The sequence below is a fragment of the Schistocerca cancellata genome, unplaced genomic scaffold (assembly GCF_023864275.1).
Source record: "Schistocerca cancellata isolate TAMUIC-IGC-003103 unplaced genomic scaffold, iqSchCanc2.1 HiC_scaffold_818, whole genome shotgun sequence".
NCBI classification, from domain to species: Eukaryota; Metazoa; Arthropoda; class Insecta; order Orthoptera; family Acrididae; genus Schistocerca; species Schistocerca cancellata.
The window spans coordinates 435,094-446,229 of NW_026046829.1; positions in this window are offsets into that span (position 1 = coordinate 435,094).

The following is an 11,136-nucleotide window of genomic DNA, read 5'->3' on the forward strand; positions in this document are numbered from 1 at the left end:
TTATAAAATCTGAAGTTTTAAAAATAATTACAATTGGAAGGATTAGTGCGATTTCTACGTCAAAAATTAAGAAAATTACTGCAATTAAGAAGAATCGAAGTGAGAAGGGTATTCGTGCTGATCTTTTTGCGTCAAATCCACACTGAAATGGTGATCTTTTCTCTCGGTCATTAATTAATTTTTTTGATAGTGTTGTTGCAAGGATTATAACAATTATTGGAATAATAAATCTAATAAAAATTCTTGTAGATAAAATTAGGATTGTTTTTCTTGATTAATATCAAGCTTTTTGATTGGAAGTCAAATGTACTATTTATACTAGAAAAACAATTATCTACCTCATCAATAAATAGAGATGTATAAGAATAATCACACTACGTCTACAAAGTGTCAATATCATGCTGCTGCTTCAAATCCAAAGTGGTGTCTTGGTGAGAATTGGTTTATTGAATGTCGAAGTAGACATGTTGATAAAAAGATTGTTCCAATAATTACATGTAGCCCATGGAATCCTGTTGCAACAAAGAATGTTGATCCATAAACTGCGTCTGCAATGTTGAAGGGTGCTTCTCAATACTCATATGCTTGAAGTATAGTGAAGCATAGTCCTAGTAATACTGTGAAGAATAGTCCTTGTAATGCTTGAGTATGATTAGATTCTATTAAACTATGATGTGCTCATGTTACTGTTACTCCTGATGCTAAAAGCATAGCTGTATTACGTAATGGAATTTGTATAGGATGAAAAGGTTGGATTCCTATTGGAGGTCACAATATTCCTAGTTCAATAGTAGGTGCTAGTCTTCTTCTAAAAAATGCTCATAGAAATGAAACGAAGAATAGTACTTCTGATGCAATAAATAAAATTATCCCTCATCGTAATCCAATTGATACAAATCCTGTATGTAGTCCTTGGTATGTTCCTTCTCGTACTACATCTCGTCATCATTGGATTATAGTTAGTAAGGTAATTCCAAATTCAATTATAAATAAGTTAATGTTAAATAGGTGAAATCATTTTGCTAATCCTGATACTAAAACTATTGCTCCAATTGCTCCTGTTAATGGTCAAGGTCTGTAATCTACTAAGTGGAATGGGTGGTTTGAGTGAGTTGTTAACATAGGTTTACTATAAAGTTCCTAAAATTGAGAAAACAGAAGCTTGAATTATTGCTACTGCTGATTCTAGAATTAATAGAAGTATTTGTCCAATAATTAATAGTGAAATTAAGTTTATTCTATAGATGGACCTGTATTTCCTAGCAATGTTAATAGTAACTGTCCTGCAATTATATTTGCTGCTAGTCGTACTGCTAATGTACCTGGTCGAATGACATTTCTAATTGTTTCAATTAATACTATGAATGATATTAATGCAGGCAGTGTTCCTTGAGGAACAAGGTGTGTAAATATATGATTGGTATGATTAATTCATCCAAATAACATAAATCTTAATCATATAGGTAGAGCGATTGCAAATGTTAATGCTAAATGTCTTGTTCTAGTAAAAATGTAAGGGAATAATCCTATGAAATTATTAAATAGTATTATAATAAAGATTGAAATGAAGATGAATGTTGTTCCATTAAATGATTTTGGTCCTAGTAATGTTTTAAATTCATGGTGTAAGGTTAAGTTTAGTTTATTTCAAATAATATTAATTCGTGATGGTGTAAGTCAAAACATTGATGGGAGTAATAATAATCCTAAGAATGTTCTAGTTCAATTTAATGATTAATTGAAGATATTAGTTGATGGATCAAATGTTGAGAATAAATTTGTTATCATTTTCAATTTAAGTTTTTTATATCAATTGTTCTTTTTTCTGCTCTTTTAATAAGATTTGGTTTAAATGAAAAAAGTTTATTTGATTACATAAAGTTAATGTAGCCATAAATATAATGAATAGGGAGAATCATATGAGAGGGGATATTTGAGGGATTTGGATTAAATTTCCCCATCAGAAGTAGTCGTTAATTTACTATTTTTTGGTTTAAGAGACCATTACTTACTTTCAGTCATCTGATGTATTTCAAGGTGTACTAATTGTTTAGTTATTTTAGATTGACTCTCTAATGTTATATATTTTAACTAACTCCTTAGATTATCTTAGATAATCACTTGATAAATAGGTTTACTGAAGTTCTTTCAATTACAATTGCTGTGAATCTGTGGTTCGCTCCACAGATTTCTGAGCATTGTCCAAAGAACAATCCAGGTCAGTTTATTGTAAATGTTCCTTGGTTTAGTCGACCTGGCGTTGCGTCAATTTTAACCCCTAATGCAGGTACTGCTCATGAGTGTAGAACATCTGATGCTCTTGTTAATACTCGTACTTCCGTATTTATTGGTAGAATTGTTCGGTTATCTACATCTAGGAGTCGAAATCCGTCATTTTCTAGGTCTTGTTCTGGTGTGATATAAGTGTCAAATTCTATATCTATAAAGTCTGAATATTCATATCTTCAGTATCATTGTCGTCCAATTGTTTTAATTGTGATTATTGCATCTACTGAATCATCAAGTAAATATAGTAGTCGTAATGATGGGAGTGCAATGAAAATTAGTGTAATTGCTGGCAGTGCTGTTCAGATTGTTTGAATTAAATGTCCGTGAAGTATGTTTCGGTTTGTATAGGAAATAAACAATATATAACTTAGAGCATAACCTACAATTACTGTAATTAATAATAATATGACTATAGTATGATCATGGAAGAATGATAGTTGCTCCAATAATGGGGAAGCTCCATCTTGAAGGGATAAATTTGATCATGTTGCCATTAATAAATTTTCTAATAAAAGGTAAAACCTTTATTTGTAGAGCTTAAATCTACTGCACTAATCTGCCATATTAGAATCTAGAAATTAATGGTAGTTCTGAGTAGCTGTGTTCTGCAGGCGGGTTATTTTGTAACCATTCTGTTGATCTTCTTATATTAGCTCTAAATATGATTGCTCGGTTTGTAACTATTCTTTCTCATATAATTACAATAAATATAATGATTCCTACAATAGAAATTGTAGATCCAATTCTTGACACTACATTTCATGATGTATATGCATCTGGATAATCTGAATATCGTCGTGGTATTCCTGCTAGTCCTAGGAAGTGTTGAGGGAAGAATGTCAAGTTTACCCCAATAAATATAATTGTAAATTGGATTTTTAATCATGTATTATTTATAGTTAATCCTGTAAATAATGGGTATCATTGAATAACACCTCCTATGATTGCAAATACTGCTCCTATAGATAATACATAATGGAAATGGGCTACTACATAATATGTATCGTGTAATACGATGTCAAGTGATGAGTTTGCTAATACTAACCCTGTTAGTCCACCAATTGTGAATAGAAAAATAAATCCTAAAGCTCATAATAGTGGTGGATTGAATTTGAATTTAGTTCCATGTAGTGTAGCTAATCATCTGAATACCTTAATTCCTGTAGGTACAGCAATAATTATTGTTGCTGATGTAAAGTAAGCTCGTGTGTCAACGTCTATTCCTATTGTAAATATGTGGTGTGCTCATACAATAAATCCTATTAGTCCAATTGATAATATAGCATAAATTATACCTAGTGTTCCAAATGATTCAATTTTTCCTCTTTCTTGACATACAATGTGAGAGATAATTCCAAATCCTGGAAGAATTAAAGTGTAAACTTCTGGGTGCCCAAAGAATCAAAATAAGTGTTGATATAGAATTGGGTCACCTCCTCCCGCAGGGTCAAAGAATGATGTATTTAAGTTTCGATCTGTTAGTAGTATAGTAATCGCTCCTGCTAATACTGGAAGCGACAAAAGGAGGAGAAGAGCTGTAATAGCTACGGATCATACAAATAAAGGTGTTTGATCTAGAGTTATACTTTCTGATCGTATATTAATTGCTGTTGTAATGAAGTTTACTGCACCAAGAATAGATGATACACCTGCTAAGTGAAGTGAGAAAATAGCCAGGTCTACAGATGCTCCTCCATGTGCGATAGTTCCTGCAAGAGGGGTGTAAACTGTTCACCCTATACCAGCACCATTATCTACTATAGAAGATGTAAGAAGAAGGGTTAGTGAAGGCGGTAATAATCAAAAACTTATATTATTTATTCGTGGGAATGCCATATCTGGTGCACCAATTATTAATGCTACGAGCCAATTACCAAATCCACCAATTATAATAGGTATTACTATAAAAAAATTATTACAAATGCGTGTGCTGTAATAATAACATTATAGACTTGGTCATCTCCAATTAGAGATCCTGGTTGGCCGAGTTCAGCACGAATAAGTATTCTTATTGATGTTCCTACTATTCCTGCTCACGCTCCAAATAAGAAGGATAAAGTACCAATATCCTTATGGTTTGTTGAGAATAATCATGTTTGCGGTAAGATGGCTGAATTTAAGGTGGTAGACTGTAAATCTACTTATGAGATGTTTCTCTCTTACCATGATGTTTAGGCCTTATATTCAATTACGATTCTAGACTGCAATTCTAGAGGTGTGAAATTTTACTAAGGCCTAAAAGATTATTCTTTTAATTATAACTTTGAAGGTTATTAGTTTAGTTAACTTAAGTCCTTAGTATAATGAGATTAAGGTTGATGTTGAGATTAATCCTATTGTTGAAATTATTACTGTTATAGGGAGAATAATTCTTGATTTTTGAGATTTTATTTTTATAGATCATGAATTTTCTGTGTATGACATAATTAGGGCTGAGAATCTAATATGTATATAATAATAAAGTGTAATTGTAGTTAATACAACCATAATGGTTATAATAGTTGTTATGTTATTTTCTATTAATGCTTGTATTACAATTCATTTTGGTAGAAATCCAAGGAACGGTGGCAAACCACCTAGGGATAGAAGAGATAAAAATATTATGAATTTAATTTCAGTTTTTATATTTCTGGCTGAATAAATTTGTTTTATAAAAAATAGATTTATTTGCTTAAATAATAAGACCATAATTAATCTTAATAGAGAGTAAATAATAAAGTATAGTTCTCAGATGTTTTCTCTATCTAATTATTCACCCTAAATGTCTAATTGAGGAATATGCTAGAAGTTGTCGTAGAGATGTTTGATTTAAACCACCTATTGCCCCAATATTAATTCTTAGAATGATAATTGTTCAAACGAAAGTTCTTAATTGAATACAATAAGATAACACCATTATTGGGGCAATTTTTTGTCATGTTATTAGTGTTAAACAGTTATTTCATCTTGAAGCTCCTATTACTTCTGGAAATCAGAATTACAGGATTAACTATAAATAATACATGATTAAAAATCCAATTTACAATTATATTTATTGGGGTAAACTTAACATTCTTCCCTCAACACTTCCTAGGACTAGCAGGAATACCACGACGATATTCAGATTATCCAGATGCATATACATCATGAAATGTAGTGTCAAGAATTGGATCTACAATTTCTATTGTAGGAATCATTATATTTATTGTAATTATATCAGAAAGAATGGTTACAAACCGAGCAACCATATTTAGAGCTAATATAAGAAGATCAACAGAATGATTACAAAATAACCCGCCTGCAGAACACAGCTACTCAGAATTACCATTAATTTCTAGATTCTAATATGGCAGATTAGTGCAGTAGATTTAAGCTCTACAAATAAAGGTTTGACCTTTTATTAGAAAATTTATTAATGGCAACATGATCAAATTTATCCCTTCAAGATGGAGCTTCCCCATTAATGGAGCAACTATCATTCTTCCATGATCATACTATAGTCGTATTATTATTAATTACAGTAATTGTAGGTTATGCTCTAAGTTATATATTATTTATTGCCTATACAAACCGAAACATACTTCACGGACATTTAATTGAAACAATCTGAACAGCACTGCCAGCAATTACACTAATTTTCATTGCACTCCCATTATTACGACTACTATATTTACTTGATGATTCAGTAGATGCAATAATCACAATTAAAACAATTGGACGACAATGATACTGAAGATATGAATATTCAGACTATATAGATGTAGAATTTGACACTTATATCACACCAGAACAAGACCTAGAAAATGACGGATTTCGACTCCTAGATGTAGATAACCGAACAATTCTACCAATAAATACGGAAGTACGAGTATTAACAAGAGCATCAGACGTTCTACACTCATGAGCAGTACCTGCATTAGGGGTTAAAACTGACGCAACGCCAGGTCGACTAAACCAAGGAACATTTACAATAAACCGACCTGGATTGTTCTTTGGACAATGCTCAGAAATCTGTGGAGCGAACCACAGATTCACAGCAATTGTAATTGAAAGAACTTCAGTAAACCTATTTATCAAGTGATTATCTAAGATAATCTAAGGAGTTAGTTAAAATATATAACATTAGAGTGTCAATCTAAAATAACTAAACAATTTGTACACCTTGAAATAAATCAGATGACTGAAAGTAAGTAATGGTATCTTAAACCAAAAAGTAGTAAATTAACGACTACTTCTGATGGGGAAATTTAATCCAAATCCATCAAATATCCCCTCTCATATAATTCTCCCTATTCATTATATTTTCAGCTACATTAATTTTATTTAATCAAATAAACTTTTTTTCATTTAAACCAAATCTTATTAATAGAGCAGAAAAAAGAACAATTGATATAAAATACTTAAATTGAAAATGATAACAAATTTATTTTCAACATTTGACCCATCAACTAATATCTTCAATTTATCATTAAATTGAACTAGAACATTCTTAGGATTATTATTAATCCCATCAATGTTTTGACTTACACCATCACGAATTAATATTATTTGAAATAAACTAAACTTAACCTTACACAATGAATTTAAAACATTACTAGGACCAAAATCATTTAATGGAACAACATTCATCTTCATTTCAATCTTTATTATAATACTATTTAATAATTTCATAGGATTATTCCGTTACATTTTTACTAGAACAAGACATTTAGCATTAACATTTGCAATCGCTCTACCTATATGATTAAGATTTATGTTATTTGGATGAATTAATCATACCAATCATATATTTACACACCTTGTTCCTCAAGGAACACCGCCTGCATTAATACCATTTATAGTATTAATTGAAATAATTAGAAATGTCATTCTACCGGGTACATTAGCAGTATGACTAGCAGCAAATATAATTGCAGGACACTTACTATTAACATTACTAGGAAGTACAGGACCATCTATAGCAATAAACTTAATTTCACTATTAATTATTGGACAAATACTTCTATTAATTCTAGAATCAGCAGTAGCAATAATTCAAGCTTATGTTTTCTCAATTTTAAGAACTTTATACTCTAGAGAAGTATACTAAACCTATGTTAACAACTCACTCAAACCACCCATTCCACTTAGTAGATTACAGACCTTGACCATTAACAGGAGCAATTGGAGCAATAGTTTTAGTATCAGGATTAGCAAAATGATTTCACCTATTTAACATTAACTTATTTATAATTGAATTTGGAATTACCTTACTAACTATAATCCAATGATGACGAGATGTAGTACGAGAAGGAACATACCAAGGACTACATACAGGATTTGTATCAATTGGATTACGATGAGGGATAATTTTATTTATTGCATCAGAAGTACTATTCTTCGTTTCATTTCTATGAGCATTTTTTAGAAGAAGATTAGCACCTACTATTGAACTAGGAATATTGTGACCTCCAATAGGAATCCAACCTTTTAATCCTATACAAATTCCATTACTTAATACAGCTATTCTTTTAGCATCAGGAGTAACAGTAACATGAGCACATCATAGTTTAATAGAATCTAATCATACTCAAGCATTACAAGGACTATTCTTCACAGTATTACTAGGACTATACTTCACTATACTTCAAGCATATGAGTATTGAGAAGCACCCTTCAACATTGCAGACGCAGTTTATGGATCAACATTCTTTGTTGCAACAGGATTCCATGGGCTACATGTAATTATTGGAACAATCTTTTTATCAACATGTCTACTTCGACATTCAATAAACCAATTCTCACCAAGACACCACTTTGGATTTGAAGCAGCAGCATGATATTGACACTTTGTAGACGTAGTGTGATTATTCTTATACATCTCTATTTATTGATGAGGTAGATAATTGTTTTTCTAGTATAAATAGTACATTTGACTTCCAATCAAAAAGCTTGATATTAATCAAGAAAAACAATCCTAATTTTATCTACAAGAATTTTTATTAGATTTATTATTCCAATAATTGTTATAATCCTTGCAACAACACTATCAAAAAAATTAATTAATGACTGAGAAAAAAGATCACCATTTGAGTGTGGATTTGACCCAAAAAGATCAGCACGAATACCCTTCTCTCTTCGATTCTTCTTAATTGCAGTAATTTTCTTAATTTTTGACATAGAAATAGCACTAATCCTTCCAATTGTAATTATTTTTAAAACTTCAGATATTATAATCTGAACAATATCAACAATATTTTTTATTATAGTATTACAAGGAGTACTATACCATGAATGAAATCAAGGAGCCTTACAATGAGCAGAATAAAGGGTTGTAGTTAACTATAACATTTGGGTTGCATTCAAAAAGTGTTGATATAATCAATCAACCTTAAATAGAATAAGAAGCGAAATATTGCAGTCAGTTTCGACCTGGAAGGTTGGTAAATAAAATACCCTTATTCTTATTAATTGAAGCCAAAAAGAGGTGTATTACTGTTAATAATATATTTGAACTATAAAGTTACAATTAAGGAAATGTAAAGTCAATATGAAAGCTGCTAACTTTTTATATTAGCGGTTAAATTCCGTTAACATTTCTAAAATTTATATAGTTTAAATAAAACATTACATTTTCACTGTAAAAATAATATATGTATATTTATAAATACCTAAAAGTAAAAATACTTCCTTAACATCTTCAGTGTTACGCTCTAATCATAAGCTATTTAAGTAAACGAAAAATAATACCACCAAAATAAACATTCAAAAAATAAAAGTTAAAAGATAAATCTTAAAATTAGAATCATATCAAACTTGTATATAACCAATTAAATAAATAAATAGTCTATATAAACCTTGACCACCAAATAATTCACCCCAACCATAATCAAATGATTTAGATGAATAATAACCCAATTTTAAAGGAATATATCTAATAAACTTAGTTGAAAGAAAAGGTATAAACCACATAGAACCAGCAAATCTGACAAATGAAAGTATACTTAAAGAAAATAAATTTTGAGAAAAATCAAAATTAGAAATAAGATAACCTAAATAAGCACCCAAAACCACTACAGTAATAGTTAAAAACTTTAAATAATAGGGCAAAGCAATAACATGAGGAATAGGAAAAATTAATCAAGACAAAAGACTGCCACCAAAAACAGCAACAAATAATAAACCAAATATCTGTGAAATCATCAAAAGAAAGTCTAGAATAAAAATTATTATCACCAGACATTGAATAATAAAAAAGACGAAAAGAATAAGAAGCAGTTAAGCCAGTAGAAAAGAAATAAAGAAAAATATTAAAACCATTAATTCATCTTAAACAAACCATTTCAAGAATTAAATACTTTTAATAAAAAACAGCTAAAAATGGTATACCACACAAAGACAAACTAGAAACATTAAAACAAACTGAAGTTAAATGCATACAATTAACAATAGAAACTATAAAAGGAGTGTCCTGAGAATCCTTTAAATTATGAATTACTGAACCTGCACATATAAACAATAAAGCCTTAAATAAAGCATGAGCGAATAAATGAAAAAATGCAAGTTTGGGGTAACCCATAGCCAAAATTCTTATTATTAAACCAAGTTGTCTTAAAGTAGAAAGAGCAATAATTTTCTTCAAATCAAATTCAAAATTTGCCCCTAAACCAGCCATAAATATAGTTATAGAACCAATTAAAAGGTAAAATCAACCACAATTATAAGTATCTAATATTGGTCTGAAACGAATTAATAAATAAACCCCAGCAGTAACAAGAGTAGAAGAATGAACCAAAGCAGAAACAGGAGTAGGAGCAGCTATAGCAGCAGGAAGCCAAGAAGAAAAGGGAATTTGGGCTCTTTTAATTATAGCTGCTAAAACAATTAATATAGTAATAAGCTTTATTTCAAAAGAATTAGAAATAAAATCATAATAATAAATGTAATTTCAACCACCAAAATTTAATATTCAAGCAATAGAAATTAAAATAGCAACATCACCAATACGATTAGAAAGTGCAGTTAATATACCCGCACTATAAGATTTCACATTTTGGTAATAAATAACTAAACAATAAGAAACTAAACCTAAACCATCCCATCCTAATAAAATTCTAATCAAATTAGGACTAATAATTAAAAAACCTATAGAAAGAATAAATATTAAAACAATAATAATAAAACGATTTATATTTTTTTCTCCCAATATATAGTCCTCTCTATAATAAATAACCAAAGCAGAAATATACATAACAAAAGACATAAAAATAAGAGACATTCAATCCAAAATTAAAGTCATAGCAACCATAGAACCATTTAAATTAAAAAGTTCTCATTCAACAAAAACTCTATAATCAATTATTAAATAATAAATACCCAAAATAAAAATTACAGTTCTAGAAAAAAATAAAGAAAAAAAAACTCAAAGAACAAATAGAAAACAAATTCACGGCCTAAGATGAAAAAATTCATATCATTGATTCCACAAAACAACATTTTTAATTAAAATACTTAAGCAACCTAAACAAAAAAATACTCCCCCTTTAAACAAAGAATATTTAAAGGTAATCAATGTAAAAGTAAAAGATGATATTAACGAAAATAACCAAGAGAACAAGTATAAACACCAGAATAATAATTACCATGTTGAGAATAAGAATACATGTATAAAGCTCTAAAAAAAGACAAAAAAATGAAAGAAAAAATCTAAAAGAAGATCAAGACATAATTCTATTTAATAATCTAAGTTCACCTACCAAATTTGAAGAAGGAGGAGCAGCTATATTAGAAGAGCTCAAAAGGAATCATCATAAAGCCATTCTTGGTATCAAATTAATTATACCCTTGTTAGTTAATAATCTTGGTCTGCCTAAACGCTCATAAATAATA